The sequence below is a fragment of the Lepisosteus oculatus genome, chromosome 1 (assembly GCF_040954835.1).
Source record: "Lepisosteus oculatus isolate fLepOcu1 chromosome 1, fLepOcu1.hap2, whole genome shotgun sequence".
NCBI classification, from domain to species: Eukaryota; Metazoa; Chordata; class Actinopteri; order Semionotiformes; family Lepisosteidae; genus Lepisosteus; species Lepisosteus oculatus.
Window position 1 is genome coordinate 38,291,272 of NC_090696.1, and position 18,229 is coordinate 38,309,500.

Genomic DNA, 18,229 nt, shown 5'->3' on the forward strand with positions numbered 1-18,229 from the left:
CATTCGCCTGGTGCAGTGCGGTTTTCATCACTCTCTGTGGGAGTACTGGCTGTGATGAATTAAACCGATTTCACAGGTATTTTCAAAGTAGAAGGGGTCGAGTCTTCCAGTGAAAGACACCTCCCCATCCCCTCCAAAACCCCTTTTGTTTGCTTACAGTAGTACTTAAGTACAGTACAGTAAGTACAGTACTTACTAACGTTAGTACTTCTCGTGTTAAGAAAGCTAGGTGTTAGCATAAATTATTAGTAATCAATAATATTAAATGCCTGGTGGAGCTCAAACAGCTGTGTCTGGAGAGAATCCAGGGTATCAGCTTCAACCACATGGCTGGGCAGCATGTTCCCCCCTCCCGCCCCTCTCTGTGTACAGTAGAGCCTGTACACAGAGAGGGGCTGGACAGGAGGCTTTACTCCACACAGAGAGGGGTGGGAGGGGGGAACAAGCTGCCCAGCCGTGTGGAATGCTACAGAACCCTAAACAGACAATAAACACTAGCCGAATATTTGACCAAGATATCCAGACACAGCTGTATGAGCTCCACCAGTAAAACACAAAGTATTACGCTGGTCCACATTTTTTGTAACTGTCATTTTAAATGAAAATACTTTATTTTTTCATCTACAAAAAGTAACACCACAGCATTTCGTTGATCTAACTCACAAGGATGGGACATTAGCTAGCCAATATGATAAAGGAATAACTTACTTTTTTGTTTATTTCTTGAGCACATGTATTTAAACATTTCCATCGATTGTACAAGCACTGAAAAACTGTTCAATCCCTAGTTCGTCGGGCATTTTCTTTAACTATAACAGATTTAAAAACTCCCTTGCTTTTAACATAGCGTTTAATAATTTCTAACAACGAAAATGATTTAAACTGTGACACTTTTATCATTCAAGAGAGCTCAAAATATCACAAGGATCCTAAAGAGATCAACAAAGACAACAGAAAAAGATATGTGTATAAGATACTGTTCATGGGAATCCAAGCTTTTTTATCTACGCTAAGAAGTAGTCTTTAAAATTTCTTCATTATACAGTGAAGTAAAAATTCCGGTATGTACCTATATTAGAAAATATAGGACTTCTTCGAAAGTATGTCAGGCAATCAGTCTTCAGGACCGGAATTATCCGTTTTATAATGGGGAATATAGTGTAAAATCCTGGGTTCTGTAAAATGTTTCAGGCATTCATGTGAAGGACAACAGAGCTTTCACTGGCCGATTATCATTATTATCATTATTAGTAATAATGATATTAATTTAAGGGTCTAAATATCTAAACATATGTATTTATATAGCAGGTTGTATCACTGTATTCCACTTTCTTTGTAAACACGGAAAAACAGATTCACAACCCAACGCTGTGTCACTGTGTAAAAAAAAATGGTTTGAACACTCTATATTGTAATAAGCTGCTGAGCTAAAAATAGGAATGTTCCTGCTGTCAGAGGGGGTGGAAAATGCCAGCGATCATTTAATTAGTTTTACAATTCGCACTGATTCCCTTGCAAAGATATGGACATAAGAATATTCGTCATGGTAAAAAAATGGCATTAAGCACTTAAAATTAATACGGTTAATAATAGTAAACTATAACATGCTGCAACAAGATCGGCTAAACAGGGAAGAAAAGGCTTTCAGAGAAAATGTTTCAGGTGTGAAGAACATAGATCCCCAATGCAATTTCATCCAAACCTGTTCCCACACACCCTGCCCCCACTGCCATTAGAATATACACAAAGCACTTAAATCTTTCGAGCTAATGATCAGGTGTTTCCGTCAACACCTTCCAGCAGCACTCCCGTGCCCAGACGAGAGAGAGACACAAGATGAGCCCGCCAGCCCGAGAGAGAGAGAGAGAAACACCAAGGGGTTTGGAACCAGGGAACTATTTACATGAAAAACGTGCAATCTCCCCAGACTGTCCGCCCGTTTCACTGTTACCTGGATACTTCTTTATTTAGAACTCACTCTCCCCCTTGCCTGTCTGACTTTTTTAAATCCTTCTGTGACCGGATTGCAGCACGTAAGATGTTTTTCAAAGAAAAAAAGAGAAATTAAAAAAAGAGAAACTTTACCAAAGCCTCTTCTCTTCTTGTGTCTAATTTTTAGTTTAGAAGGATTCAGGCAGGATTTTAGATGAAAGGCAGCGACCTTAATCAAGCCCAAATCATAATTGAGCCCATTCAGAGCCTACATTACATTTTAGCGTTTCATTCTGAGCAGGACCCTCACACCTGAAGAAGGCTTGCGTTTTCTCTCTTCTCTTTTAAGCATGTGTACAATGCTGAAATACAACTAAAAATAATTAAAAATTTTAACAGTATCAACTAAACTCCATTAATATAAGTATCAAGTGGTATTAAATAAATACAGCTTTTTAGTATAGATTACACTTTTCTAAAATGTATTTAAAAAATAAAAAGGATTACAATCTAATCTTTCCACGTTTGATCCCAAAATCCCAAGAAAAATAAATCTAAACAAGGAGAGAGCTATGCTGAAAGTTTATTAAGATACTTAGAAGACAAAGATAACAATTTATGTTGTATTTGTCTGATTGTGAATCAAAAAATACATTTAATCGAACACATTTGCGATTTAAATCAAAATGCGATTTAAATCAATATAAATGTTTATATTGTAACGCATACTGTACAGCCTCCATTTCTATATAAAAAATCAAAAGATCGTTTGCGCAGCTTAAGAGGGGGGGTCTGCTCTCAGTAACAGCTGACAATCCTCCATACACTCAAGTGAAAAATTAATAATGCCAATGTAAACATTGTATTTACAATTTGTTGATAATAGAAATTTTAAGTTCTCTAAAGCTTTGTGATAGTTTACCCAGGCAGCAAAAGATCAGCTACACTGGGAAGATTCGACACCGAAGATATGATTAATAACCTTTTAAATCTGAAGGGAGATGTAAAGGGATCCCCCCACACGATATAAGCAAGAAGCAGAAGCAGGGACCATTGTCAGAAGGAAAGATGTGGCTATTCATTGCTATCAAAAATGACTTAAATTCAAACGTGATATTTAGAAATATAAAAATTAAATTAATTGTCCATAATATTGCTATTTTATTTTTTTAAAGAAATGTTTGTTAAAAGAAAAGTCGTGGCGCCGGCTGGATTTGAACACCCAACCTGTGGTTCAGAAGTCGGGCACGTAGACCACAGTACCACCCGCAAGGTCACATGAGGAGTGGTGAAACAGCCCTACACATGCAGTATCAACAGACATTGTACAGTGTGTACTAATGTGTTGCAGTATATGAATATAATTATATCATTATTAATTTCTTTAGATACTCGATTCCATATTATATTAGCAGAAAAGCTTAAAACTACCACTTTTTATACACATTATTTCACATGTTAGTTAAAGACTTTGATGCTTAAAATGTTTAGGGAGAAATGGGATACTGGTGTGTATTTTTTCTTTAAAGTACTGAGACCAGCCATAAACTGTAATACTGTATGTTTATGTTCCAAAATTAATATCGTTTATGGCCTTCACACGCGTTATGCTCCTATTCTTTTTATGCTCAGCTAATAAGATTTCCCTTCAGTGGTAAAATTCCATATAAATATTCAATACTAAAACAGGCACAGTAAAGACATTTGAATCTTTCTACGACCGACCAACGCACCACGAGTGCCCCTGTCGGTCAACCAATCACATAGTGCAGTGTGAGGTGCGATGACGTAGACAATTACCCACGGTAAGTGTCTGTGCCGTGCACTTTGAATGGCTGCATCTGTACACTGATATGGACAGCAGCCATATCACTCTGTAACTCACAACTGGCAACCCACTGAAGCTTAGCAGGTGTGAGCCTGGTCAGTACCTGGATGGGAGACTTCCTGGGGAAAAAAAACTGAGGTATAGTGACGGGGACACTGTACTGTAAACAGGCACCGTCCTGTGGATGAGACGTAAAACTGAAGTCCTGACTCTCTGTGGTCATTAAAAATCCCAAGGCATTTCTCGAAAAGAGTAGGAGTGTTACCCTGGCGTCCTAGCCAAAATTCCCATTGTCCTTTACTAATCAGGGCCTCCTAATACCCATCTATGAATTGGCTTCATTACTCTGCTCTCCTCCCCACCGATAGTTGATGTGTGGTGAGCGTTCTGGCACACTATGGCTGCCGTTGCATGATCCAGGTGGATGCTGCAATTGGTGGTGGTGGAGCTGAGTCCCCATTACCTGTAAAGCGCTTTGAGTTGAGTGTCTATATGAGTGTAAGCATTTAGAATAATAAACTTTATTTTATATAGCGCCTTTAAAGGTGCCTTCTCAAAGCGCTTTACGGAATGAGACCAACAATAAAAAAGAATACACCAGATAAAACACAATAACAATATAGAGAGGAGACCGTGGATGGTAGTACTAGGAAAAGCAGAGGGGTGAAGAATGAAACCAGTTAAGTAAAGCCTCTTTTAAAGAAAAAGGTTTTGAGTCTGGATTTGTAGGAGTTTTGAAGGAGTTTAGAGAAGGTGACTTTCTGATATCCTTGGGCAGAGAGTTCCAGAACTTGGGGGCATAACAGGAGAAGGCCCTGTCACCCATACAATGTAGATGGGCTTGGGGGACAATAAGGAGACCAGAATTAGAAGAGCAAAGGTTGTGAGGTGGGGAGTAAGGCAATGATAGTTCAGCCAGGTACTGAGGTGCTAAGCCATGCAGAGCTTTATAGGTGAGCATGAGGATTTTAAAGTCAACACGGAATTTGACAGGAAGCCAGAACAAGAACTCCAGGATGGGAGTAATGTGATCACTTGCACTAGACCTGGTCAGGATCCTCGCTGCTGAATTTTGGACATACTGCAGTTTGTTCAAAGTAGATTTAGATACCCCAGCAGATAGAGCATTACAGTAGTCAAAATCGAGAGAACACAAATGTGTTGATCAGCTTTTCAGCCACAGTTTGTGATAGCATAGGGCATAGTCTAGAGATATTTCTGAGGTGAAGAAAAAATGTTTTGACAATATGCTGCACATGTGGGTCGAATGTTAAGCCAGAATCGAATATCACCCCAAAGTTTTTCAATTTAGACTGAAGCTCAAGTACAGAACCATCTACAGATAGGGTTACAGAATTGGCTTTACAAAGTTGATGGGGGCTGCCAATAAGCATGACGACAGCCTTGTCACAGCTAAGATGACGGAAATTTTGAGTCATCCAAGTTTTTATGTCAGAGATGCAATTAGATAGAATAGAGACAGCCACATCAGTGTCAGGTTTGGTATGGATGTATATTTGAGTATCATCAACATAGAAATGATAGCTGAGGCCATGTGATCTTAAAAGGTGACCAAGTGTAAACATGTAAATGCTGAAGAGAAAGGGGCCCAGTATTGAGCCCTGAGGAATACCAGACTTAACAAGACCAATTTCATACCTATATCCATTAAGAGAGACAGCGATCAGTGAGGTAAGACTTGAACCATTTGAGGGCAGTGTCAGAAACTCCAAACACAGTCTCAAGACGAGAAAGTAAGATGTTATGGTCAACAGTGTCAAAAGCAACACTGAGATCAAGAAGGATGAGTATAGAAAGAGAACCAGAACCAAAAGCTATTAGAAGATCATTAGTGACTGTGATCAGAGCAGTTTCTGTGGTGTGAAGTTGCCAGAAGCCAGATTGGAGGGTTTCAAAAAGGTTATTTGTCATGAGGTGGTAACCGGAATGTGACAGCACGTTCTAGAATTTTTGCAAGAAAGGGTAAGTTGGAGATGGGTTGAAAATTGTTAAGATTATTGAGAGCCATGCTAGCCTTTTTTGGCATGGGAGTAATAGTGGCAGTTTTGAGGACCATTGGTACAATGCCAGTGTTCAAGGATTCATTTACAATATTGAGGACAACAGGACAGAGAAAAGAGAAACACGACTGAAATAAAGTGGTGGGAATGGGATGTAAAATAGATGTGGTGGGTTTCATGTGTTTAAATAGTTTAGTGAGGGATGCTGACTCAAGAAGAGAGAAGCTGGAGAGAAGGGAACCAGAAAAGTTGGATAAGGAGGGAGGAGATATGGAAATGATATGTGTAGTTGAGAGAATGTTATGCCGGATGTTGTCGATCTTGGAGCTAAATAAATCTAAGAATGTGTTGCAAAGTTGGGATAAGGCAGGTAATGTGGTGGGGCAGTTTGGCTTTAGTAAGCTGTTGATGTTGGAGAAAAGATGTTTGGGGTTGTTATGGTGATTTTCAATGATGTGAGAGAAGTAGGTGGATCTAGCAGGCTCTATTGTAACCTTATATTCAGACAAGTAATCTCTCCAAGCATGATAATGTACATTTAGGCCAGAAAGATGCCACCTATGCTCAAGTTTGCGAGAGGCTGCCTTCATAGATCGCAGATGGTCGTTGTACAAGGGAGCAAGGCGAGAGAAGGAGATGGTTCGAGTTTTTAAAGGAGCAAAGGACCAAAGGTAGATAAAAGAGCACTGTCAAGTAAATGTAGTTTGTCTTCTAGGGGGTCAGAGACAGGAAAACAAGATAAGGAGGACAGAACAGAACTTTTTAAACCTTGGGTGAACAGGTAATTCCAGATTGAAAAGAATAGCTAAGTGGTCAGAGAGACCTAGATCAAGGGAAGAGCAGTGGGAGACAAAAGAGTCATTGGCAATGATTAAATCTAGGGTGTGTCCGTTGTTATGTGTAGGGGTACAAATAAACTGAGTAAGATCAAAACATCCCAATAGAGAAAGGATGTCTTTAGCCAGACTAGAAGACCTTGAGTCAATGTGTATATTAAAGTCCCCTAGAATAAGGATCCTTTTAAAGTTAAGGCATAAAAATGAGAGTATATCAGCAAACTCACCTAAGAAGGCTTTGCTGGATTTGGGTGGTCTATAAACTGTGGCAATTATAGTAGATTGGGGGATAGAGACATTTAAAACAAGGCACTCAAAAGAAGAGGGATGGGGTATAGTAATAGGACTTAAATTGTAAAAAAGGTTGTAAATAACAATGATGCCTCTGCCTGAGAGACGCGGAAGGTCAAACAAATCATATCCAGGAGAGACTAGTTGGTTAAGTCGGCGCCAGAACGGGATGGACTTACGGTCGTGCACTAAAAGGCAGGGATAGAGACTCCACTGGCAGATGAATGAAAGAAACAGCATCCTGTGCTGCGATGGATGTAGCGACTTGGTCGTAAAATTCCAGTAATACGGCAATAAACAAATGTGTCTTTTACCAGGATGTAGTTTTGTTTTAGTTGAAGAAGTTGCAGTGCAGTGCAGAGACGGTGTAACAAGCCAGGAAGGAAATCCAGAGTAAGGCAGTAGCAGGTGGCCAAGGTCTTTAGTTGAGCAATTTCACAATGCAAGTGGAAGTCAAATTTGTAAATTGCAAAGTGGAGTGGATAACGTGAAGCAGATAAAAATAAATAATTAGAAACCAGTGTTGCCGAGAAGAAAAATAAATAAATAATTAGATAAAAAAAATGAAAAACTGGTGAAAGAGCAGCAGCCAAACACACCAGCATTCCCTCTCGACCGGAACCAGAAAAAATATTATTATTATTGTTTAAAATATAACTCAGGTCAGAGCTGCGATAGAATCTGGACACTTCTGTGTGATAGCACAGGATCCAAACACTGAGCCACCAATGCATTTAAAGGCGTACATTCCCACTTTCCCAAAGTATAGATAGCAAGTGACCAAACTAAAGATACAGAAAATGTTAATGAAGATTGTGGAATACCAATGTGTACCTTATTTTTTATTTTTAGCTATATACAGATTCATTACATATTGTATATTCACAGTCTCATTTTATTACTGTCTTTGTTAATGTAGGGGTGTGCCCTACAGTATTATGTTACATTTTTTAAGTATTTGAGAGACTTCAAAACACTTTGTCTGAAAAAAAAAATGTAACATAATGTGTCCTGTGGTGAAAAAGCTATTGAGCATAGAACACCTTTCCTCCTGTCAAAATAATTGTATATGTGGTTTATTCCTATCAGAGTAAATACAGAAAGAGTTTCACAAACTAAAAGAGAGGTTGAACCCAATGAGTGTTATTCTGCTTTATATGGTCAGATGTTTCATATACATAGCTTTTGAATAGTAATTCTTGTGTTATAAACTCTCTTACACCAGGGATCCACTTTTTTATCCTGAGGTTACTAAAAATGTTTTTTAGATGAAACCTCTGAAAATGCTCAGATTTTTTTTCTGTCTTTAAAATGTGTGTGGTTTGAAGACTCTCTGTCATTTATTCGCAAAGTTATTGCAATTTGAAACATTGTTTATCAAAAATAGGCATTTTAATAAGAAAGTGAACATCATAAAAATATATTATTTATTATTAATAATTTAATATTGTTAATAATTCTCAGATAAATTATTTTTCTATGATTTATTGATATAATTTTAATATTTACTATGCTGTGATATATAAAATAATAAAACTGCCAATATAGTATACTTATTATTTACTATTTTATTTCTTGAGAAGTGGTCTTTATTTGTTAAAAAAAACTATGCCCTGACCAAGAAATGAAAACAGGACCCTCTGGGTGATAGGCACACAGTTACCCTACTGTACCAAAGCATCACTTGGTAACATACATTAGCTGAAACAGACATGTCAGTTTCCATAATAATCTTAAAATAAGTGAACAACTCAAAGAAATTGATGCTGATGTTTATGAAGAAAGTGTAATATGGCACTACTACTAGCTATATAAATATATTATTTTCAGATCCTTAAATTAATATCATTAGGGACAACTTTTTACAACAGTAGCAACAGCAAGTATTCATAGAAAATGTTACAACATTATAGCTGTTTTATAATGTATATAAACTTAATTTAGTCAAAACAAGCATGTTAAAGCTTTTACAAAATAACCACAATAAGTGACTTAGTTAAAGACTTTGATGCATAAAATGTTTATGAAGAAGCTAGAATACTGTTGTGTTTTTTTATTTGTAGCTATATTCATAAATTCTAATTGTTAATGACATTCAGAGACATTATGCTTCTGTTATTTTTATGCTTGCTACAAAACAATTTCCCTTTAGTTGTACAATTCCATATTAATATTCCATATTTAGCAGATTTAAAAATGAACAGTAGAGAAACAGATTAAATGAAGAAATCCATTTCAATAACACCTAAGGCACCACAAGTGCCACCTATCGATCATCTTTGGCCAGCGAATTACAAAACGTAACACGTTGTGTTACTTTAAGCTTATTTGGAAGAACAAACGTGTTCTGAGTGGCTGCATCTGTTTTTTTATAAAACATCAATTATTTTTGTTACACCCATTTGTCTGGGAAATTTACTTGTGTATTTTTAACATTTTGACTCATAGGACTGAATGTGCAAGGGAAGGCAAAATCCACCACCTTTGGAGCCATTTATCTTGTGAACATATGACAGAGCACAACCATCTACTGGAAGGTCAGCACATATGGGGTGAGAAATGTATACTTCACAGACATGCTTGCAGGTGTCTGAAAAGATGTGGGGGGTCACTGTGTTGCTCTGAGATGTGAGAGCCCTGATTGGTACAGTCAGCTAATTACATGACTGAGGCTCAAACCCATGATCACAGAGCTCAACTTGCACTCTGATGAGCACCTTTACCAGTTGATCAAGAAAAAAAAACTCATGGGGAGTGGTTGTTTCTAAGAGATGCTGATCCAGTACTTAAATGGGGCATAATGAATGGTGCTCCATCTGTCAGAGCTAGGGATGTTTTTTCTGATAGGGGGCCCTGACATTTTTCCTATGGTCATTTCAAAGGGAACACACAGTGCACTTCAAAACATTTAATGTTATGTATGTACTGAATAGCAGCAGTACCCATCTATGATATTTGCAAAAATCTTCACCTTATTTCCATTGTCAAACTTCATCTACAGTATATCCCAAAATTTTGTCTAGGATGAGTTCATTTCCAGGCTGAATATTTTGCATGTTCTTATTATGTTTTCACGTTACTATATAACATACTGCTTCTCTTAATTGATATAACTTAAATCCAAATTAATTCTACTTTTTTTTTGTTTTAATCCACTCATTAAAAAACATTACACTTACAGTACCATATATTTACTCATTGCGACTAAATATTGAGAAATCTGTGTCAATAATCTGAATTTCTATTTTTTCCAGTATATTTAGTGAGCCTTTTTGCCTATTAAAAGGGCCATTGTTTTGACTGTACTAGCTTCAAATGCTTCTGAATATATATTTATTTCTATGATTAATTTTGCTGTTTATTTTCGAATGCATAATGCCTGAAGCAAGACTGTGTCACAACAAGATCTTTGCCTGATTCCATTCTTTTGTTATTTTCTTTTTTCATTTATATATCGCATACAGCTTCTCATTTACTTTTCAGAAATAATATATTAATAACATCATATATCAATTTCATACATAAATAACAAAAAAACAATCATCCTGAGTATACATCTTTGACAAGCATAATATTTTAGTAGGTTAAAGATTTAGTATGTTTCTGAACCACATATACAAGTGTAATATGTCCACACTTCACATATGGCTTTTCAGAACATTAAAGTTGCAGAAATGATCTGAGAATAAGGGATTAGTGTTATAGGGTTTTAAAATGGAGGTAGGATGGAATAATAAATTAGATTGGATGAGAGTACAATATGTCTTTTTTATAAACCCAAACCTCCTTATTCCCAGCCTAATCCTGTAAAACTGTTCATAATTTCGTGATTTTTGTTGAGAAATGTATCTCAGAGTATTTCAAATTGGACAGTATTAATTGGTTTGTCATTTTTTTTCTTTTTAACAGGAGCACTTCTGCTCTGAGGCCAAAGACTATAGCATTGGTAGAAACACAACATTCCAATTAGATAGTTCAGGTGGGTAGCTGCGTCAGCATGCGTAGGCTGCAAAGGAACAAGTGATAGGTTTATTCCATGCTGAAAAAAAGAAGAGAGAAAAAACACAAGGTTTTGGCCGTGGAGCCTTCTTCAGGTGTGAGAGAGACAAGGCAGTAGGCAAAGGTAATGTAGTGGGAGAACAAAGGCTGGGAGGGAGGAGGGGTTAGAGGCGGGAGCAGGGGACAGAGAGAGAGGCCAATCAAGAGGTGTGAAGTCAGGATAGGTGTAGAAAGGTGTGAAATGAAACTTCCAATGAATGGAGAAAATTTAGTAGAATAGTAGTCTGTCGTTAAGAGAAGGGGGAAGGTGTGATCCTAGCTGCAGGATAAGTTTGGTTTGGGTAGACTTTCTGATGTATGAGTTTGGAAGACCATCTTTGAGAACACAGATAGAGAGATTAGAGTGGTCGTGGCCATCAGAGGTGAAATGAAAAACAATGGGCTTGGAGAGATCTTTAATCTTAAGCGGTCTCCAAGTCTCCTTCCTGTTTCTCTAATGTAGAGAGAAACTGGGCATTTACTGCAAGAGATACAGTAAATAAGGTTGCTGGAGGTACAAGATGCCATCTGGGTGATCCGGAATTGTCCTGAGGGGCCTTGAATGAGTGTGTTGTTGGATGTGTACTTGTAGTTGATACAGCGAGCTCTGTTGCAAGGGGAAGTAACTGGTGTGTATGGTTGCTGAGGCGGTCAAGGGAGCTGTGAACAAGAAGGTTGCGCAGATTAGGTGATCGGTGAAAAGAGATGATGGGGCAGTCAGAAAAGAGGGCAGCAATGGAGGGATCATCCTGTAGGATGGAAAAGTTGTCATTAATAGTCCTGGGGATAGGAAGAGTGTTAGGGTGGTAAGGAAACACCAAAGGAATGCGGTTGTTACGGCGGGAGTTCCTGATTGGCTTGATGGTCCGAGGGGTGTTTTTGGCTCGGGCAAGGGCCCTGTCAATTACACTGCTGGGGTATCCTCTGTTGATTAAAAAGGAGTACATTTTGAGGGCTTGGTTCTTGAAGTCGATGTCATCTCTGCATAGTCGTCTTGGCCGAAGGAACTGTGAAAAAGGAAGAGAGTTTTTAGTATGTTCGGGGTGAAATGAGCTATACAAGAGATAGCTGTGTGAATCTGTGGGTTTGTAATAGACCAAAGTGAAGAGTCGGGGGTAGTTGATGGAGAAGTTGATGTCTAGAAACGGAAGAGTAGTGGAACATATGTTAACCGTATATTTGAGGGACGGGTGGAAGTTGGTGAAATGGTGCAGGAAGCACTCAAGTTGATCTTTGGAGCATGTGGCGGCACCGACGCAGTCATCAATATATCGCTTGTAGAGGTCAGGGACATACACCATGTAGGAAGCAAAGAAGTGTTCTTCTACGCAGCCAACAAAGATATTGACATAGCTGGGTCCCATTCTGGTGCCCAAGGCAACTCCACTCACCTGTTGGTAAAAAAGTTTATTGAAGGAGAATGCGTTCAGTGTGAGAACCAATTCTGCAAGGCGTGCCAGGATGTGGGTGGGTGGATCAAGCACTGTGCACTTGTCCAGCATGTGCTTGAGGACTGTAAGGCCGTAATTATGGGGAATGACGGTGTAAAGAGATGTGATGTCCATGGTACAATTGTAGCATTCAGAGCCCTGAAATTGGAAATCATTAAAAAGTTGGAGCGCATGGTTGGTGTCTTTGATGTATGACGGAACACCTTCAACCCGCGGTCTCATGAGGCTGTCGAGAAAGGCTGAGATGTAAGTAGTGGGACAGTTACATGCTGATACAATCCAGGGGTGTCTGGTTTGTGGATTTTGGGGAGGAGGTAAAATTGATATACCTGCGGATGTTCAATGATGAGCCGGTTCGCCTCCTGGGGGAGCTCGTTACTGCTGATAAGAAGGGAAATGGTGGATACCACTTCCTTTTGGTAGTCAGTGGTAGGGTCCTGTTGGAGAGGGAGGTAGGCAGAAGTGTCAGTTAGTTGTCTGAGGTTTCAGAGATGTATAGATCCTTACACCACACCACAACAGCACCTCCTTTGTCTGCTGGTTTGATGACGATATCATCCCTGTTGTGGAGAGACTGCAGTGCCTGACTTTTTCCTTGGGTGAGTTTGGACCTGTGTTTACTGGGTATAGAGAGTGCCTTGGGAGCTTGATTGGTGCATTGGTTAATGAAATAATCGACTGGTGGAAAACGGCCAGAGGGGGGTCCAACAGCTCTGTTTGGGATTAATGTTGTTAATGACATCAATATTGTTATTGGGTAACAAATAAGATTATAGAAATTACATAGATAATTTAAGTAGAGACTCAACAGAAGATAGTGAGTACAGATATAGGGTGAATGAATACATATTATGAACATTTCCTTTCCCAATTTATAAAAAGAATGATAAAATCAAATAAGTATGACATACCCAAGAGAAGGGCCTCCTCACATTTGCATATTCCTACTGCTATTGTGTTTTTAGGATAAAATTAAGGGTTAAGCACAAAATGTGAAGCAAATATAAAATATGTAAATCTACTCAATAAAGCCGAAAACTCACTTTCACACCCATCAAAGTATAATGATCCTTGTTTTGTATGACTGGATTGACAGTGGGGATACCTTATAGGTCGAGGCCAAAAACATTTACAGTATGTTATATTGTACTGGCAAATAGTGACAAGTAACCTGAAATGTGCTAAACTGAAACTTTAAAAGAAACATATGGTTTCACCTGCTAATTGATTTCATTTGGTCCGTAGATTCTTCCTCGTTAGTTGATACTCTGATATTCTGAGTTTTAATGTTCAATACCATCTTCAGGGCACCATTTGTATAATTACAATGTCTTGTCCCATCCAGAATATAGTTTTACATTTTTGGCCAATTATACAGTTAATTTTTTAATCAGACAGCTTATACATTTATTATTTGTATTTTATTTATTATTTACAAAAGTTTATCTCAGATGTCAGTACATAATTCCTCATGATGTGAATCTTCCTCTGTCAGATTTTGAAAAACAGGGTATGTACTTTTATTTTTCCAGATAAGATTTTATGAAAATCATTATGGATTTAGACAGATAAAGCATATGTGACTGTGCTTAATTCCCTGTGGTTTAGTTATAGTCTTAATGCTATATATTGCAACTAATCAATCCACCTATCAATCTATAAATAGGGAAAATCTGTTTAATATACAGATGCAGCCAATCAAAGTGAGCGGTACAGACACGTACCGGAGGTAATTGTCTGCGGTGTCGCGCATCATGACGCAAGATGACGCGGTACGTGATTGGTTGACCGACAGGGGCACTCGTGGTCCGTTGGTCTGTCGTAGAAAGATTTACAGTACAGTAAACGTCTTTACTGTGCCCGTTGTAGATATTTAATTTTACCACTGAAGGGAAATCTTAGTAGCTGAGCATAAAAAGAATAGGAGCATACTGTAACGCTTGTGAAGGCCATAAACGATATAAATTTTGGAACATAAACATACAGTACTGTATGTGGCTGGTCTTGGTATTTTAAAGTAAAAAATACACACCAGTTCAGTCTTTAACTAAAGAGATACCGGAGTCAACAAGCATACTTTTAGAATTTGATTAATAGGGAATATAATATGGAATCGTGTATCTAAAGAATTTAATAACGATATGATTATATTCGTGTACTGCGACAGGGCTGTGTAGGGCAGTTTCGCCTCCCTCTTCATCTGACTTCCCCTGTAGCCTACTGGTCTACGTGCCTGACTACTGACTCACAGGTTGTGTGTTTGAATCCAGCTGGTGCTGAACTTTTCTTTTAACAAACATTTCTTCGAAAAAATAGAATAGCGATATTATGGACAATCAATTGACTTTTATATTTCAAAATATCACAACATGATCGATTTTAAGTCATTTTTGATAACAATGAATAGTCACCTTCTTCCCTTCTGACAACGATCCCTGCTTCTGCTTCCTGCTTCTATTGTGTGTGTGTGTGCAATAGAGTATTTTTTTATAGAGAAATGGAGGCTGGACAGTATGCATTACAATATAAACATTTATATTGATTTAAATCGTGTTCTGATTTAAATCGCAAACGCGTGTTTAATTATATGTGTTTTTTAATCATAATCAGGCTAATGCAACTTAAATTGATACAGTATCTTTGTCTTCTAAGTATCTTAATAAACTTTCAGCATAGCTTTCTACCCGTTTAGATTTATTTTTCTTGGTATTTTGGGATCAAACGTGGAAGGATTAGATTGTAATCGTTTTTATTTGTCAAATACGCGATTGTATTTCTGAATGTTATGTTACACCTACAGTAGTTCACTGCTTTAAATACATCGAATTAAGAAAGTTATGTGTAGCACTTTAGATCTTTTTTCTGAACCAGGGAAAATCTGATCATGTTTCTCTATAACAATAATAAAAAACTTTATTTTACATATCACCTGGCATCTCAAAGCAATACAGTAGATCAAAAAACAGTTAAAAGGGACCAAAGTAAATACCAGACAAACGCAAACGCGTTTTTAATAAAATGCTTTTATTCATTCAGCAGAGAGTGAGAGGGACATCCAGCAGAGAGAGACACACACACCGGTTTCCATTGACAAAATTGTTTTTTTTCAATTCCTCTTGTCTAACAGGAATGTTTTGTTTGTGGACAGACTGTTAGACTAGAGGAAAAGAGCGCCTCCTTCTACGAAGCATTTCGTTGTTCCGATCACGAATTCTTTTCCAGTCGCACGAAGTAAGGGTAAACTTACACCATACCGATGAGCTAATGCCAGGGAAAGACACCATTTCCTTTTTCTGATCACTCGCTTTCTGGATACACATCTCGCCTGTCCTGTTCTTTGTTTTCCTGGGTTGCTGATTATGCCTGCTGCGGTCCACTCTTACCCTCACACCTAAAGAATACTATTTTAAATTTCTTGGCACAGTTCATTAACCCTTGTATGTGCTGTCCGCGCCCAAATTGCAATTTAAAAAAAGTCAAAAACCGCGCTCAAAATGCAATTTAGAGCTTTCTGGCAAGAGGAGACACCCAAATCAATGTAACATGCCACAGTTTGTGCATGAACAGGGTTATACTGCCTATTCCCTTCGATACCCGATTAAAAAAAAAAATGTTTTGAATCCCCGGCGGAACTGGGCATCCATATGAATCAAGTAACAGGTTTATTCCATGCTGAAAAAAAGAAGAAAGAAAACACATTCCATAAGAATTGACTGAGCTCCGCTCTGTACCACGCAATGATCCCCCCGGAGTCTCTGCCCCAGGTTATTTGGGTTTTTAGACAGAGGGTAAAAAACTCTCTCTCTGGCTTGACCTCCCCCTCCATGGGTATTGTCTGTTTTTTTTTTGTTAACAAGGTTCGCCAGCTAATGTGAATCGAAACCTGTCTTTCTAGCTTTTAAAGTCGTGCGATGTATAAACCACAATTCAAATAGAGAAAAAAGACCTGACTGACAAGCCGATACATACTCTTAGAGTTTGATAAATAGGTATATAATAAAAAATATAGTACTAAAAAAGGTACTACCACTTTTAAAGGTGATATGTAAAATAAAGTTTTTTTATTATTGTTGTAGAGAAACATGATCAGATTTTCCCTGGTTCAGAAAAAAAGATCTAAAGTGCTACACATAACTTTCTTAATTCAATGTATTTAAAGCAGTGAGCTACTGTAGGTGTAACATAACATTCAGAAATACAATCGAGAATAGTTTTGTGGTGTTTGTTTAGATGAAACGTTCCTAGAACGTATAACGTAACAAAATTAAAGACGATTAAAATCTGTAATCTTTCCACTTGTACTGTAAGTCATCGGAAAGTTTCTGCTTTGTGTAAGGATGGTATCAAAAAGCAATCTTAAGTGGTGAGAAAGCTGTGCTCAATGTATTTAAGGGACTTAAAAGTAAAAGGAGATGCTTCATATTGCTTGACTAATTTTAAAAACTAAGTTATAAATGCAGACGCTCCCTTGGTGCCACGCCGAGTGTAAATATCAAAATATACATACCCAACACTGATTGTACCCATCTGTCATGCAAATAAAACACCTTGAATTGAATTGAATTGAGGGAGAGAGGGAGGAAGGGGAGAGAGATAACCAGGACTCAAGGGAAATATGTTCATATGTTGCATTCACAACAGCAACATATGAAACGTTTGCACGTATAGTTAAGTTATTACTTGGTTTTCAAAGTGCAATGAAATACAATATTGTTGTTGTTGCTGTTCTGGTTGTTTTTATCCTGTAAAGCATTTTGAGAAGCCACCTTTAAAGGCGATATATACTGTAAAAGCGCTGATTCTTATGGAATGTGTTCCGCCGGGGATTCAAATTATTTTTTATTTTATTTTATCGTGTATCTAAGGAAATCTCAGCATAACTTTGTTCATGAACAAACAGTGGCATGTTACATTATTATTAGTTTTTTTGTTAACAAGGCTCGCCAGCTAATGTGAATCGAAACCTGTCTTTCTAGCTTTTAAAGTCGTGCGATGTGTAAACCACAATTCAAATAGAGAAAAAAAAGACCTGACTGACAAGATTTAAGATGTGGCTGTCAATGTTGGATTAAAAAAAACACATTGCCCGACGTTTGTTGCATTGCTTGAAAAATAACTTTATTTCGAGAGACTGGATAAGTAATTCAAGTGTTTTTTTAACTTCCTGAAAAACAACTAATAATTTAACTATATGTGCAGACGTTTTATGATATGTCGCTGTTGTGAATGTCTGTGGACATGTGCTGGCTGGACAGGAGGCTCCACTGTACGCAGAGAGGGGCGGGAGGAGGGGACAAGCCGATACATACTCTTAGAGTTTGATTAATAGGGAATATAATACAAAAATATAGTACTAAAAATAAGATACACTCTATAGACATTCACAAAGGCAACTGTCAGAAGATAGGACACAGCGGCTCAAGCACCCGCTGAATGGAAAAGGGGCACTTTAATGTTCTGTATGGCTAATACTAAAGCCAATACTGGCTCAATACCTTCAATGGGCTTTGACGGGCTAATGCGTTGGTTTAACAGTCCGGGTGTGGCAAGCTTTCAATGTCAACTCGACTCGATTAGAAGACAATGAACGTATTTTAGCCCTAAATGAATTAATAGCAAACATGGTTTACATAAAATACATTTTTCCAAGAAAGTTTATAATAATACGATCTATAGTTGAAATCTGAGCCTAAATATAAAGGAAAAGCATTTTCAGAGAGCAATCACGCTGTGTTTATGTAGAAAAAGCGATTAGGTTTATGAGCAATCTAATTACCTATTCACTTAAAACGCTATATAAAATAACGTTTATTTAGAGATGAATGATCAGTG

At 37.8% G+C, this 18,229-nt stretch overlaps 1 pseudogene; it reads right to left on the reverse strand.

Moving 5' to 3' along the window:
- Positions 1-3,166: 3,166 nt before the first annotated feature.
- On the reverse strand, positions 3,167-14,150 carry LOC138241184 (uncharacterized; annotated as a pseudogene).
- Between the last annotated feature and the right edge of the window lie 4,079 nt (positions 14,151-18,229).